The sequence below is a fragment of the Scyliorhinus canicula genome, chromosome 6 (genome assembly GCF_902713615.1).
Source record: "Scyliorhinus canicula chromosome 6, sScyCan1.1, whole genome shotgun sequence".
NCBI lineage: Eukaryota > Metazoa > Chordata > Chondrichthyes > Carcharhiniformes > Scyliorhinidae > Scyliorhinus > Scyliorhinus canicula.
In genome coordinates this window covers 208,091,540-208,108,070 of record NC_052151.1, presented here as the reverse complement: position 1 = coordinate 208,108,070, position 16,531 = coordinate 208,091,540, and the positions used below count along the sequence as shown (strand labels likewise).

The following is a 16,531-nucleotide window of genomic DNA, read 5'->3' as shown; positions in this document are numbered from 1 at the left end:
GGTATCTTTTTCCTGACAGAAGGAGGTGGAAGAGAGTATGCCCGGGGTGCGTGGGGTCCTTAATTATTCTGGCTGCCTTTCTGAGGCAGCGGGGCATTATAGATAGAGTCAGTGGATGGGAGGCTGGTTTGCGTGATGGACTGGGCTACATTCACGACCGTTTGTAGTTTCCTGCAGTCTTGGGTAGAGCAGGCTCCATACCAAGCTGTGGTACAACCAGAAAGAATGCTTTCTATGGTACATCTGTAGAAGTTGGTGAAGGTCGTAGCTGACAAGCCAAATTTCCTCAGTCTTCTGAGAAAGTAGAGTCATTGGTGGGCTTTCCTAACTACAGTGTCGGCATGGGGGGACCATGACAGGCTGTTGGTGATCTGTACACCTAAAAACTTGAAGCTCTCGACCCTTTCTACTTTGTTCCCATTGATGGAGACAGCGGCATGTTCTCCACTACGCTTCCTAAAGTCGATGATAATCTCCTTCGTTTTGTTGACATTGAGGGAGAGATTATTGTCGTCGTACCGGTTCACCAGATTCTCTAGCTCATTCCTGTACTCTGTCTCGTCATTGTTTGAAATCCGACCCACTACAGTGGTGTCATCAGCAAATTTGAAAATTGAGTTGGAGGGGAATTTGGCCACACAGTCATAGGTGTAGAAGGAGTATAGTAGGGGGCTGAGGACACAGCCTTGTGGGGCACCAGTGTTGAGGATGATCGTGGAGGAGGTGCTGTTGCCTATCTTTACTGATTGTGGTCTGTGGGTTAGAAAGTTCAGGATCCAGTCGCAGAGGGAGGAGCTGAAGCCAAGGCCACGGAGTTTGGAGATGAGTTTTGTAGGAATGATGGTGTTGAAGGCTGAGCAGTAGTCGATAAATAGGAGTCTGACATAGGTGTCTTTGTTATCTAGATGTTCCAAGGTAGAGTGCAGGGCCATGGAGATGGCGTCTGCTGTGGACCTGTTGCAGCGGTAGGCAAACTATAGTGGATCAAGGCAATCTGGGAGGCTGGAGTTGATTCGTGCCATTACTAACCTTTCGAAGCACTTCATGATGGATGTCACAGCCACTGGACACTGCTTGACTTTTTTTTGGTACAGGGATAATGGTCGTCTTCTTGTATAGGGACCTCAGATTTTTGTAAAAATGGGTAAAATCGGTAAAAGTGGGTCCCTGGAAAAAAAGTTTGGAGAACACTGCTGTAAAGGACCTCCCTCCAAGCCTCAGTAGTAAGTATCGGACCCAGGTCACGCTCACATCTTGCCATCATCCTGTTTAGTGGGATGGGATCCGACAAAATAACATAAGTCACAAACTTGAAAATAACAAAAAAGGATAGAGTCGGTAGCTGAAATTTGTCAGGCAGCTCTGTAAAAATGGCATACCTCCCCTCGACAAATAGGACCCCAAAGTGCTCAAGTCCCTTTGCTTTCTAAGATTTAAATGATATACCAATCCATAAGGTAAAAAAAAGTGATTGTTACAAATAGGGGCCAGAGAAGACAGGAAAAGGAGCTTAAAGTGCTGCCGAAACAGTTTCCAAATCCCAAAGAGAGGAGACCACCGCTGGGTTTCAGGAAAATCTAGGGGTAAAAAGGGCAATGGTGCAGTAATTGTGGCAAGGAGAGTAAGTATGAGCCTCCATTTGGTCCCAAATAGAATGGGGTCATTTATCCACAACAAAATATTTTGCATGTTAGTAGCCCAGTAATAAAACAATGAAATTGGGAGGGCCAAGCCCCTTGTCTGACTCTTCAGAGTAGAATGCTGCGGATTCTGGATTTCTTTGCCATCCAAGTAAAAGCAGATATTAATTTGTTAATTGCAATAAATAAGGATGTGGGCAGAAAAATGCAGAGATTGAAAGAAAAAGAGAAACCTAGGAAGTGCATTCATTTTAATTGTTTGGTTCCAACCTGCTAGAGACAGAGGAAGGTTGTTCCACATCTGCAGATCCACTTTCCATTATTGATGAGGCTTGAATAATTTAACTTATGAAGTGAGGCTCATTTATGGGCCACCCGGACCCCCAAATAGCGAAAACTTATAATAGGGAGGAGGAAAAGTGACGCGCACATTTGGGCTCGCCTACCGGGGGTTAATTGGAAAACATTCACTCTTGCTTAAATTTAATCTATAGCCAGAGAAGGAGCCAAAGGTTTTAAGCGTCTTCATTATGCTATCCATGGAGGGAGTTAGGTCTGTAATATATAGAAGCAGGTCATCTGCATAAAGATATACCCAATGCTCCACCCCATCACGACAAACACCCCTCCATTGATTAAAGGCCCTCAATGCTATGGAGAGTGGTTCGATTGCCAAGGTGAACAAAAGTGGGAAAGAGGGCAGATATGTCGAGTGGCCCTATTTAATCGGTAGTATTCATAGGAGCTATATTTTTTTTAAAGAATATTTTCTTGGCGCATTTATATATTTACACATCAAACACAATCACAAAACGAAACAAGCCAACAGTGCTGCAAATAACCAAATCAACTAAATACCTAACAGCCCACCATCCCGGCCCCTCCACTCACCATTTTATCTCCCCCTCCCCCCCGCCCAACCCCCAAACCAACTTTATGGGACAGGACCGCCCCCATCTCATATGGTGGTGCATCATAAGATGAATCCAAGTTAAGATGAATGACTTAGCTGGGTCAAAGTGAACCAATAGACTCGTTGACTGTATAGCCTGCTTGCTGTTCTGGAAGGCCTGCTCCTGTAATTCCTTCCAATGTCAATGCTGGTGTTATTGTAAAAACTGAAGTGCCGCCAATGTCGTTGCTCGATTGGGGAAAAAAGACCATAGTAGTTTACCATTCCCAAGGAAGGACTTTAATTCTGCCACGTTCTTCGGTGCCAGGACTTCTCTTATGGCTCTCACCTCATCTTCCAGTAGGTGCAGGCCTTCTTGAGTTCACTTTCATTCCTGGGCAAGTGACCCCACTAGCTTGAAAAATGCATTTCACGGGCTTAAATTGGAATCCCGCATTTCTAAACATTCTCAGCACCTCTTCTGGGCTTGCTAGGTGATGTTCTTGTTATTAGAACATTATCCAAGTAGACAGCAGCATTCAGATCCCAGGAACAGATTCTCCATTGTGAGTTGGAATATCGCACAGGCCGAGGTGGTGTCCAAGAATAATCTGGTGTATTGAAACAGACCTTTATGCGTGACAATTGTCATGAACTTTACGGAATCTTCATCCAGTTCCAACTGCAAACAGGCATGACTGAGATAGACTTTGATGTACCCGAGGCTCTGCCAAATTTTGTAGAAAGGTTTTCAATTCATAGAATTGGGTATTTATCCACTTGGGCTGCCTGGTTAATAGTAAGCTTGTAATCCCCGCATATTCTAACTGAGCGGTCCAGTTTTAACACAGGGACAATGGGGCTGCCCATTTAGAAAACTGGACAGTTCTGATCATTCCCATTCTTTCAGACGTTTAAGTTTAGCTTCCACCTTTTTGTGCAAGATGTAAGGAATGGGTCTCGCACTGAAAACCTTTGGTGTGGAATCAGGTTTGAGGTAAATCGTGGCCTTTATGCCCTTTATTCGACCTAACCCATTCTGAAATATGTCTTCATATTTACAAAAGACTTCCTGGAAAACGCTACCTTAAATGTTTTAAATTCTCCAACCAGTTCAACTTGATTTGGCACAGCCAATCTCATCCCATAAGACTTGGCTAATGTTCCTCGACAATGATCCTAGGCAGCTGGACATCTTGTTGTTGACACAACACTGCTGTCGTGGTTGTCCCCAAAATGTTTAGGGTTTTCCCATATATGTTGCCAACTTGGCCGTTGTGCTCCTGAGGTTCAAAGACTGAATTCCTTCTCGAATATATTTGAACATTTGTTCTCCCACAATTGTTACCGACGCCCTGGTGTCGGCCTCCATCATTAGTGGTCCCCATTTGCTGTGACGACTCTCTCAATTGGGCTGTTTTGTTAACTTCCACCATTCCTGGAGGTCCCCAGCATCATAGATGTTTGCCTTCAGCCAATACGATTCACTCCACGTGACATCAACAAACGGCTGAAGGCATTGGCTACTGCAAAGGCTATGGGCCCTGACAATACCCCGGCAATAGTGCTAAAGATTTGTGCTCCAGAAGTCTTGTTGCTTCACTTGCCACACCACTAGCCAAGCTGTTCCAGTACAGCTACAACACTGGGATCTAACCGGCAATGTGGAAAATTGCCCAGGTGTGTCCTGTACACAAGAAAAAACAAGGCAAATCCAACCCAGCCAATTACCACCCTATCAGTGTGCTCTCCATCACCAGCAAAGTGATGGAAAGAGTTATAAACAGTGCTATCAAGCAGCAATAAACTGCTCACGGAGGCTCAATTTGGGTTCCTCCAGGGTCACTCAGCTCCTGACCTCATTACAGCCTTGGTTCAAACATGGACAAAAGAGCTGAATACCAGAGGTGAGGAGAGAGTGATTGCCCTTGACATCAAGCCATCATTTATTTTTTTTTATAACTTTTATTGAAAAATTTTGAATTTATACAACAACCTCAAACCATACTAAAATACCAACAATAACAATAATGACAACAATCATGAACCTTCGCCCCTCCTCAATGAACAACCCAACATATTAACAACAACTTAAATTAACACAATGTTAAGTTACATAACCGTAGCGAGAAAAAAAATAGAAACTATAGTCAGGAACACCCCCCCCCCCCTCCCTCCCCCCGCCCCCCGCCCCGCCCCGCCCCGCCAAACCCCCCGGGTTGCTACTGCTATTGACCAAGATACCTATCTTTGAGCCAGGAAGTCCAGAAAAGGCTGCCACCGTTTATAGAATCCTTGTACTGATCCTCTCAGGGCAAATTGGACCCTTTCCAACTTTATAAATCCCGCCATGTCATTGACCCTGGTCTCCACACTTGGGGGCCTCGCATCTTCCACTGCAGCAAGATCCTCCGCCGGGCTACTAGGGACGCAAAGGCCAGGACACCGGCCTCTTTCACCTCCTGCACCCCCGACTCCACCGCAACTCCGAAAATCGCGAGTCCCCACCCTGGTTTGACCCTGGATCCAACCACCCTCGACACCGTCCCCGCCACCCCCTTCCAGAATTCTTCCAGTGCTGGGCATGCCCAGAACATATGGGCATGTTTCGCTGGACTCCCCGAACATCTGGTGCACCTGTCCTCACCCCAAAGAACCTACTCATCCTAGTCCCGGACATGTGGGCCCGGTGCAGCACCTTAAATTGGATGAGACTAAGCCTCGCACATGAAGAGGAAGAGTTGACTCTCTCCAAGGCATCCGCCCAAGTCCCGTCCTCTATCTGCTCCCCAAGTTCCCCCTCCCATTTAGCCTTCAGCTCCTCCACTGACGACTCCTCCACCTCCTGCATTACCTTATAGATGTCAGACACCTTCCCCTCTCCGACCCACACCCCCGAAAGCACTCTGTCCATCGTCCCCCGCGAGGGCAGCAAAGGGAATCCCTCTACCTGTCGCCTAGCAAACGCCTTTACCTGCAAGTATCTGAACATGTTCCCTTGAGGAAGCCCAAATTTATCTTCCAGTTCCCCCAGGCCCGCAAACCTCCCGCCAATAAACAGGTCCCTCAATTTACTGATGCCCACCCTTTGCCACCCCCTAAATCCCCCATCCTTGTTCCCCGGGATGAACCGATGATTTCCACCCAATGGAGCCTCCATCGAGCCCCGTTTCCCCCCTATGCCGTCTCCACTGTCCCCAGATTCTTAGGGTCGCCGCCACCACCGGGCTCGTGGTATACCTCTTAGGGGAGAGGGGCAATGGCGCCGTTACCATGGCACCCAGGCTCGTACCTCTACATGACGCCATCTCCATTCTTTTCCACGCCGCCCCTCCCCCCTCCATCACCCATTTACGCACCACTGACACATTGGCCGCCCAATAGTACCCCAAAAGGTTGGGCAGCGCCAGCCCGCCTCTATCCCTCCCTCGCTCCAGGAAAACACTCTTCACTCTCGGAGTCCCATGTCCCCACACAAAGCTCAAGATACTGCTAGTCACTCTCCTAAAGAAGGCCCTGGGGATGAAGATGGGCAGGCACTGAAAGAGGAACAAGAACCTCGGAAGCACCGTCATTTTGACGGACTGCACCCTCCCTGCCAACGACAATGGCAGCATGTCCCACCTCTTGAACCCCTCCTCCATCTGATCTACAAGCCTGGTGAAATTATGTTTGTGAAGAGTCCCCTAGTTCCTGGCCACCTGCACCCCCAGGTACCTAAAACTCTCCCCTGCCCGCCTAAGCGAGAGCCTACCAATTCCTTCCTCACATCAAGCCATCATTTGACCGCGTATGGCATCAAAGACTCCGAGCTAAACTGGAGTCAATGGGAATCAGGCGAAAACTCTCCTCTGGTTGGAGCCATACCTGGCACAAAGGAAGATGGTTGTGGTAGTTGGAGGTCAATCATCTCAGTTCCAGGACATCACTGCAGGAGTTCCTCAGGGTAGTGTCGTAGGCCCAACCATCTTCAGCTGCTTCATCAACAACCTCACTTCTATCACACGGTCAGAAGTGGGGACGTTTGCGAATGACTGCACAGTGTTCAGCACCATTCGCGATTCCTCAGATAATGAAGCAGTCCATGTTCAAATGCAAGGCGTGGACATACCCAGGATTGTGCTGACAAGTGGCAAGTTATATTCACACCACACAAGTGCCAGGCAATGACCATCTCCGACAAGAGAGGATCTAACCACCATTCAGTGGTATTACCATTGCTGAATCCCCCACAATCAACATCCCGGGGGTTACCATTGATCAGAAACTGAACTGGACTAGCCATATTAATACTGTGGCAACCAGGACAGGTCAAAGGCAAAGAATCCTACGGTGAGTAACTCACCTCCTGACCCTCCCCCTCCCACTCCCCCACCAAAGCCTGTCCACCATCTACAAGTCAGGAGTGTAATGGAATATTTTCCACTTACCTGGATGAGTGCAGCTCCATCCAGGACATCATCCAGGGCAAAATAGTCCGCTTGATTGCTCCTCCTTCACAAATATTCAAATCCTCGAACATCGACAAACAGTGGCAGCCATGTGCACCATCTACAAGATGCACTGCAGTAACCCACCAAGGTTCCTTAGACAGCACCTTCCAAACCCAGGATCTCTATCATCTAGAAGGACAAGAGCAGCAGATACCTGGGATCCCCATCACCTGGTGGTTCCCCTCCAAGTCACTCGCCACATTGACTTGGAAATATATCGCTGTTCCTTCACTGTTGCTAGGGCAACAGCCTGGACTCCCTCCCTGTGGGTGTACCTACATCTCAAGGACTGCAGTGATTCAAGATGCCAATTCAACATCACCTTCTGAAGGGCAACTAGGGATGGGCAATAAATGCTGGTCTAACCAGCGATGCCCACATCCCGTAAATGAATCTTTAAAAAAAACTCACTGTGAAGGCCAAAATGTCATTTGCATTCTTTGCGACCTCCTGCATCTGCATGCTTACCTTCAGCGACTGATGTATGAGGATATACAGGTCTCATTGCACATTCCCCTCTCCTAATTTATGGCCGTTCAAATAAAAATCTGTCTTCCCGTTTTGCTATTAAACTGGATGGTCTCACATTAATCCAAATTATACTGATCTGCCATTCATTTGCCCACTCACTCAACTTGTCCAAGTCACACTGAAGATCTCTGTATCCTCCTCACACCTCACCCTCCCAACCCATCTTGTTCCCTTATCTAAATCATTATTATACATTGTGAATGGCTCAGATCCCAGCATTGATCCCCGCATTACTCCACTAGTCACTGCCTGCCATTTGGAAAAAAAAACATTTATTCCGACTCTTTATTTCCTGTCTGCCAACCAGTTTTCTATCCAACTCAATACACTGTCCCCAATCCAATGCACTTTAATTTTATGCACTAATCTCTTATGTGGGAACTTGTCGAAAGCCTTCTGAAAGTGAAAACAAAACGGCAAGGTAGCACAGTGGTTGACACTGTAGCTTCACAGCACCAGGGACCCGGGTTTGATTCCCGGCTTGGTCACTGTCTGTACGGAGTTTGCACGTTATTCCCGTGGGTTTCCTCAGGGCGCTCCGGTTTCCTCCCACAAGTCCCAAAAAACGTGCTTGTTAGGTGAATTGGACATTCTGAATTCTCCCTCAGTATACCCGAACAGGCGCCGGAGTGAGGTGACTAGGAGATTTTCACAGTAACTTCATTGCAGCGTTAATGTAAGCCTACCTGTGACACTAATAAAGATTATTATTAATAAATCCACTGGCTCCCCTTCATTAACTCTACTAATTACATTCTTGAAGAATTCCAGCAAATTTGCCAAGCCTGATTTCCCTTTCATAAATCCATGCTGACTGTCCAATGCTGCCAAATGCTCTCCTATAAAATCCTTGATAATGGATTCCAGAAATTTCCCCATGACCAATGTCAGGTTTACTGGTCCATAAGTCCCTGTTTTCTCTCTAACTCCCTTTTTAAATAGTGGGGTTACATTAGGCAGCATGGTAACATAGTAGTTAGCATGGCTGCTTTCACAGCTCCAGGGTCCCAGGTTCGATTTCCGGCTTGTCTGTGCTGAGTTTACATGTTCTCCCCGTGTCTACGTGGGTTTCCGCCGGTTGCTCCGGTTTCCTCTCACAGTCTTAGGATGTGCAGGTTAGGTGGATTGTGCATTATAAATTGCCCTTAGTGTCCAAAAAGGTTAGGTGGGGTTAGGGTGGAGGCGTGGTCTTGGGTGGGGTTCTCTTTCCAACGGCCGGTGCAGATTCGATGGGCCAAATGGCCTCCTTCGGCACTATAAATTCTATGATTCTATGAGGTACCCTCCAATCTGAAGGAGCTGTTCCAGAGTTTACAGAATCTTGAGAGATGACCACCAATGCTTTCACTATTTCTAGGGCCACTTCCATAAGTGCTCTGGAATGTAGATTATCAGGCCCAGGGGATTTAATCGGCCTTCGATCCCATCAATTTTCCCAATACCATTTTGCTTCTAATACTGATCTCCTTCAGTTCCTCTCTTTCACTATGTTCCCGAACATTTCTGGTTTGTTATTTGTGTCCTCCCTTGTGAAAACAGAGCCAAAGTATGTATTTAGATGGTCAGCCGTTTCTTTGTTCCCCAATATAAATTCTCCTGTTTCTGACTGTAAGGAACCTACATTTGTCTTCAACAATCTTTTTCTCTTCACAACCAAGAGAAACTTTTAGAGTCAGTTTTTTGTTCCCGCAAGCTCACTATCAATACTCTGTTTTCCCCTTCTTAATCAATCCCTTAGTCCTCCTTTGTTGAATTGAAGACTGCTCTCAGTCTGTTGTTTTTCCTTGGATCTAATACTAACTCGAATTTCCCTTATGAGCCATGGCTTGGCCACATTTCCCATTTTACTTTGGCGCCTGACAGGAATTTTTTAAAAATTGGTGAGTTCACCCATGCGCTCCTTGAATGTTGCCATTGCCTCCATTGTCATCCCTTTATGTCGGACGGCCTATTCTCTAGTTGGTTTCTCAATGTATTGGTCCAGAAAACCATTCCGTGTATACTCCAGGAATTCCTCCTCTACGGTATTGTGGCTTATTTGATTTGCCCAAACTATGCAGATTAAAGTCACCCATAATTACAGATGTTCCTTTGTCACATGCGTCTCTAATTTCCTGTTTAATGCCATCCCCAACGTCACCACGTCAGTTTTTTGCCCCTTGGTATTTCCCAGCTTTACCCAGACAGATTTCACTTTGATAGAGCTAATATCTTTCCTCTTGATTGCATTAATCTCCTCTTTAACCAGCAATGCAACTGCACAAACTTTACCTTTTTGTGTGTCCTTCCTAAATACTGAATACCCCTGAATGTTCAATTCCTATCCCTGGTTGCCCTGCAGCCATGTCTCTGCAATCCTGACTATATCATAACCTGTTCATTGGGGCGATTAATTCATCCAGTTTAGTGCGAATGCTCTGCTCGTTAAGGCACAAAGTCATAAGGCTTGGCTTTTTAACATTACTTATCTTGTTCCCAGCATTGTTCACTGTGGCCCTGTTTGACTCTGGCCCTTGGTTTCTCTTCCTAACACTTTTCTTATTCCCCTTTCTGTCTTTTCTTCTTGCCCTTGATTCCCCATCCTCTGACTCTTTGCATGGGTTCCCATCTGCCTGCCATTTTAGTTAGGCGCCTGACACGGCAACGTGCCTGGATATGGCCCTTTCTCTTGCATTGAAAGCAAAGAAACTCTTGTGTAGTAGCACGCTTCTTGGAAGTGGTCTCCCCCACATGTTGTTAATACCGCATACTAAACAGTTATGCAGCACCTCTCTGAGCCGATCACAATACTCGATCATTTGGTCGTGTCTGGCAACAAAGGGGAGATTGTCTCTCCTGGGTCCCTGACAGCCGAATTCAACTTGTATTGCTGTAGGATGATTGAGAATCTGGCGTTGAAATGCTCCCGAACCAGCACCATCAACTGGGCGAACAACCTTGTGTCGAGAGTATAATATTAATAACCTGGATTGTCACAAGTAGGCTTACATTAACACTGCAGTGAAGTTACTGTGAAAAGCCCCGAGTCGCCACATTCCAGCGCCTGTTCGGGTACACAGAGGGAGAATTCAGAATGTTCAATTGGCGCGTCTTTCGGGAAACCGGAGCACCCGGAGGAAACCCATGCAGACATGGGCGAACATTCAGACTACGCACAGACAGTGACCCAAGCCGGGAATTGAACCGCGGACCCTGGAACTGTGAAACAACAGTGCTACGTACTGTGCTACCCAAAGTCACCAGGGATGTCAAATTCTTTATGGGTTTGTAGATCTGGGGTCCCCAAAAGATTAAATATAAGCTTCTGTTTATTCTCTCTTGCTATTTAGTTTGCTGTAAAAAAAATAATGGAGCCGCTCAGTATAATAGCTCCAGTCTTTGGCCCCCGGTCGAATGGATCAACCTCCCAATTATGGGCATTTTCCACTCACTTTGTTCTGATGCCACTGCCGCTTTTTGATTTCTCTGTTCGTTTTGAAGGTGCTTCCTTTCCCCTTCAAATTCTGAACTATTGAGTACTTCAATTGCTCCGGTTTACACTTGTCGCCAATGTGGCGGCTCGACGCAATACTAGTGATATTTTCAGTATAGCTGAACATGGGTTTATTGGTAACAAGTAAAGGTGAACTATACACAGGCGCAGAATCACTAAATAGGTCTGCACTCTCTGGCTCCAGGGTCCACTTTTCCGGGGACCCCATTGGTCAGGGTTTGTGTGCTCCTGCGCGATGTGCCCCCCAGCCAGTCACATGGTGTAGAAGGGAATTTAGTGTGTGGATTAGTTGCCCGTTTAAGGGCATTCATTAATATCTAGTTGCTTGGCTATATTTTACGAGAAAAGACACTTGCTAAAAGCTTGATGGGATACTTGGCTATATTTTTCTTATTTCTGTATAAACTCTTGGAAGGGCGAATAATGTAAACAAATCCTACAGCTGCACAATTTTTATGCTGACAATGTGTTTTGAAACTGTTTTAGCCAGAGACAGAAAACATACTAAGATAACTTATTCCAAAGGTTTGTTTTGTGTAAACATGGCTGTTTTTTGTCCTTGTTGAAATCTACCATCCAGTTTAAGTGTAGTCTTATATACACTTTGAACTCAGTAGAAATTTAAGTTACACATCTCGGATGCAAAATAAAATCTTTTATTGTGCCTACTGATTATAATTGAAAGTTTGGGGCAGCACGGTGGCACAGTGGTTAGCATTGCTGCCTACGGTGCTGAGGACCCGGGTTCGAATCCTGGGTCACTTTCCGTGTGGAGTTTGCACGTTCTCCCCGTGTCTGCCGTGTCACCCCCACAACCCAAAGATGTGCAGGATAGGTAGATTGGCCACTCTAAATTGCCCCTTAATTGGAAAAAATAATTGGGTACTCTAAATTTAAAAAAAATAAATAATTGAAAGTTTGAGAGCCAGCACTGTAGTGGACAGGAGAGGAAATTAAGGGAGATATGTGAGCATAATTCCCAGGGCCAGACAGCAAAGTAAGTTTAAGGTGAACCAGGGTGGAAGGCCTGAGGTGATGGAGAATGGATGGTTGGGTGTCAGTGAGAGGGCAGGAAGGAGGTCCGGTGACCATCAAACCTTAACGGGTTGGGAGGGATAGGTATGTGCCCGAAGTCTGAAGGAGGCAGCCCCCCCACGTTCTCAACCGAGATCAAAAGCTGTTTATTTTCAGGCTCCCGCCACACAGTTGCATCCTCCTGCCAGCCTAAAATTGAGGCTGTTTGGGAAACCCCTTGCCTGGCACAGTACAATCACTGCGATGTTGGTGGTCAGACTCTACCAGTCTCATTCTCAGGATTTCCTGCCTGGCCTTCTAACCTTTGTGTACTGTCCACAGGACCAGTGTTTATCAGAGTAAATGGGACTTTCTCTTACCTTCCTCCCCAGTTGATTTATGGAAACTAGTTGAATGTGAAGGGTTGGTGCTCTCACAATTCTATACAGGTTAACCTGTCATTCCTCAAATTACAAATCCTGTTTACTTCCAATTGTGGACCTTTCTCGCACAGGGGCTGTTTAGCTCACTGGGCTAAATCGCTGGCTTTGAAAGCAGACCAAGGCAGGCCAGCAGCACGGTTTGATTCCCATAACAGCCTCCCCGAACAGGTGCCGGAATGTGGCGACTAGGGGCTTTTCACAGTACCTTCATTGAAGACTACTCGTGACAATAAGCGATTTTCACTTCAGCATTCACCTGGATATCGGAATATGACAGGAGACAAAGGGTGGCAAATATCGATGTAAAAAGTACAACGTCAATTTCCAGGATCCTTGGTTCATCCACCGACTGAATTCGGCAGAAAAAACACTTGGTACAAATAGAAATGCTTCAGATTTGCTGACATTAGAAACATCCTCCCCAGGTTACATACTGTCTGATCTCACTGGCTCCATCCTTCCTGGGTTACACACTGTCTGATCTCACTGGCTCCATCCTTCCTGGGTTACACACTGTCTGATCTCACTGGCTCCATCCTTCCTGGGTTACACACTGTCTGATCTCACTGGCTCCATCCTCCCCCCGGTTACACACTGTCTGATCTCACTGGCTCCATCCTCCCCGGGTTACACACTGTCTGATCTCACTGGCTCCATCCTCCCCGGGTTACACACTGTCTGATCTCACTGGCTCCATCCTCCCCGGGTTACACACTGTCTGATCTCACTGGCTCCATCCTTCCTGGGTTACACACTGTCTGATCTCACTGCCTCCATCCTATCCGGGAAACACACTGTCTGATCTCACTGGCTCCATCCTCCCCGGGTTACACACTGTCTGATCTCACTGGCTCCATCCTCCCCCCGGTTACACACTGTCTGATCTCACTGGCTCCATCCTCCCCGGGTTACACACTGTCTGATCGCACTGGCTCCAACCTCCCCGGGTTACACACTGTCTGATCTCACTGGCCCCATCCTATCCGGGAAACACACTGTCTGATCTCACTGACTCCATCCTCCTCGGGTTACACACTGTCTGATCTCACTGACTCCATCCTCCCCGGGTTACACACTGTCTGATCTCACTGGCTCCATCCTCCCCGGGTTACACACTGTCTGATCTCACTGGCTCCATCCTCCCCGGGTTACACACTGTCTGATCTCACTGGCTCCATCCTCCCCGGGTTACACACTGTCTGATCTCACTGACTCCATCCTCCCCGGGTTACACACTGTCTGATCTCACTGGCTCCATCCTCCCCGGGTTACACACTGTCTGATCTCACTGGCTCCACGGGCAGTGGAGAGGGCAGGAAGGAGGTTCGGTGACCATCAGACCACGGGCAGCACGGTAGCATTGTGGATATCACAAATGCTTCACAGCTCCAGGGTCCCAGGTTCGATTCCGGCTTGGGTCACTGTCTGTGCGGAGTCTGCACATCCTCCCCGTGTGTGCGTGGGTTTCCTCCGGGTGCTCCGGTTTCCTCCCACAGTCCAAAGATGTGCAGGTTAGGTGGATTGGCCATGATAAATTGCCCTTAGTGTCCAAAATTGCCCTTAGTGTTGGGTGGGCTTACTGGGTTATGGGGATAGGGTGGAGGTGTTGATCTTGGGTAGGGTGCTCTTTCCAAGAGCCGGTGCAGACCCGATGTGCCGAATGGCCTCCTTCTGCACTTTAGATTCAATCTATGAAAAATCCTCCCCGGGTTACACACTGTCTGATCTCACTGGCTCCATCTACCCCAGGTTACACACTGTCTGATCTCACTGGCTCCATCCTCCCCGGGTTACACACTGTCTGATCTCACTGACTCCATCCTTCCCGGGTTACACACTGTCTGATCTCACTGGCTCCATCCTCCCCGGGTTACACACTGTCTGATCTCACTGACTCCATCGTCCCCGGGTTACACACTGTCTGATCTCACTGGCTCCATCCTCCCCGGGTTACACACTGTCTGATCTCACTGGCTCCATCCTCCCCGAGTTACACACTGTCTGATCTCACTGGCTCCATCCTCCCCGGGTTACACACTGTCTGATCTCACTGGCTCCATCCTCCCCGGGTTACACACTGTCTGATCTCACTGGCTCCATCCTCCACGGGTTACACACTGTCTGATCTCACTGGCTCCATCCTCCCCGGGTTACACACTGTCTGACCTCACTGACTCCATCCTTCCCGGGTTACACACTGTCTGATCTCACTGGCTCCATCCTCCCCGGGTTACACACTGTCTGATCTCACTGACTCCATCGTCCCCGGGTTACACACTGTCTGATCTCACTGGCTCCATCCTCCCCGGGTTACACACTGTCTGATCTCACTGACTCCATCCTCCCCGGGTTACACACTGTCTGATCTCACTGGCTCCATCCTCCCCGGGTTACACACTGTCTGATCTCACTGACTCCATCCTCCCCGGGTTACACACTGTCTGATCTCACTGGTTCCATCCTCCCCGGGTTACACACTGTCTGATCTCACTGGCTCCATCCTCCCCGGGTTACACACTGATCTCACTGGCCCCATCCTCCCCGGGTTACACACTGTCTGATCTCACTGACTCCATCCTCCCCGGGTTACACACTGTCTGATCTCACTGGCTCCATCCTCCCCGGGTTACACACTGTCTGATCTCACTGGCTCCATCCTCCACGGGTTACACACTGTCTGATCTCACTGCCTGCATCCTCCCCGGGTTACACACTGTCTGATCTCACTGGCTCCATTCTCCCCGGGTTACACACTGTCTGATCTCACTGGCTCCATCCTATCCGGGAAACACACTGTCTGATCTCACTGGCTCCATCCTCCCCGGGTTACACACTGTCTGATCTCACTGGCTCCATCCTCCCCGGGTTACACACTGTCTGATCTCACTGACTCCAGCCTTCCCGGGTTACACACTGTCTGATCTCACTGACTCCAGCCTTCCCGGGTTACACACTGTCTGATCTCACTGGCTCCATCCTCCCCGGGTTACACACTGTCTGATCTCACTGGCTCCATCCTCCCCGGGTTACACACTGTCTGATCTGACTGACTCCATCCTCCCCGGGTTACACACTGTCTGATCTCACTGACTCCATCCTCCCCGGGTTACACACTGTCTGATCTCAAGAGGAAATTCGCCATTTTCTGCACATTGTTGAGTTCAGTCCTTGTCTTAAAGTTCTAACAATAATATCACATATCATCAGTAATTAAATCCTGTAAATGGTCTTTCAATTCAGACTTTAACATTATTATTGAAGTTATTTCTAACCTTCCCTCACAAACCGACAAACGGAAATTTCGGCAGGTGTTGCTGTGATGATAGTGGATCTGAAACAAGCGCGCTCTGCTGAACCGAGCCGAGCGCACGCGCATTGTCGCTCTTTCCCGTTCCCTGCCTGCCACCCATCAACTCAGGGCATGCGCAGTGCGGAGGATTGTGACATGACATTGCAGCAGACCGTACCGCGCACAGGCAGTTTAACGGCCGAGTTGCGTGAAGCCCGAGCGCGCTGCCGAGCCGGGCCGGGCGGTTTTCCGATTGACAAGCTGCCAATAACCGTTTTGCTGCCAATGGAACGTTCATGTTGATTGGCGGGAAGGGAAGCTGCGGGGAGGATGCAGAGTTGCTGCAGTGTCATTGGGACAGGTTGAGTGAGTAGACATACACAGAGAACATACAGTGCAGAAAGAGGTCATTCGGCCCGTCGAGACTGCACCGACCCACTTCAGCCCTCACTTCCACTATGATAGTTAAGAGTTCAATAAAATGGAGTTGCATTTCATCAAGTGTTGGAAGCCTGTCTCAGTACTGCAGGAAACGCAGTCCTCGCAGACCCAGCTTACCCAACACATCACTGTGCTAACCATTCAGCCACCGTGCTGCTCGTTTATTATCATTTCTCAAGGTTATACAGAGTAAATGTACAGCATTAATCACAGTTTATAATGCAACATTGCACACCATTCCCTACAAATGTTTTAATTAATACATAGTGTCAAATAATAAGTTAAAACTTGTGTC

The 16,531-nt window shown here is 47.9% G+C and overlaps 1 protein-coding gene across 1 annotated transcript in view; it reads right to left on the bottom strand.

Moving 5' to 3' along the window:
- Window positions 1-15,896, bottom strand: part of LOC119967842 (NACHT, LRR and PYD domains-containing protein 3-like) — a 66,579-nt gene extending 50,683 nt beyond the window's left edge. Inside the window, exon 1 of the mRNA XM_038800882.1 lies at window positions 15,779-15,896. The gene's annotated coding sequence lies outside the window, so the exon portion shown is untranslated. The remainder of the gene's footprint in view (window positions 1-15,778) is intronic.
- Window positions 15,897-16,531: the final 635 nt, after the last annotated feature.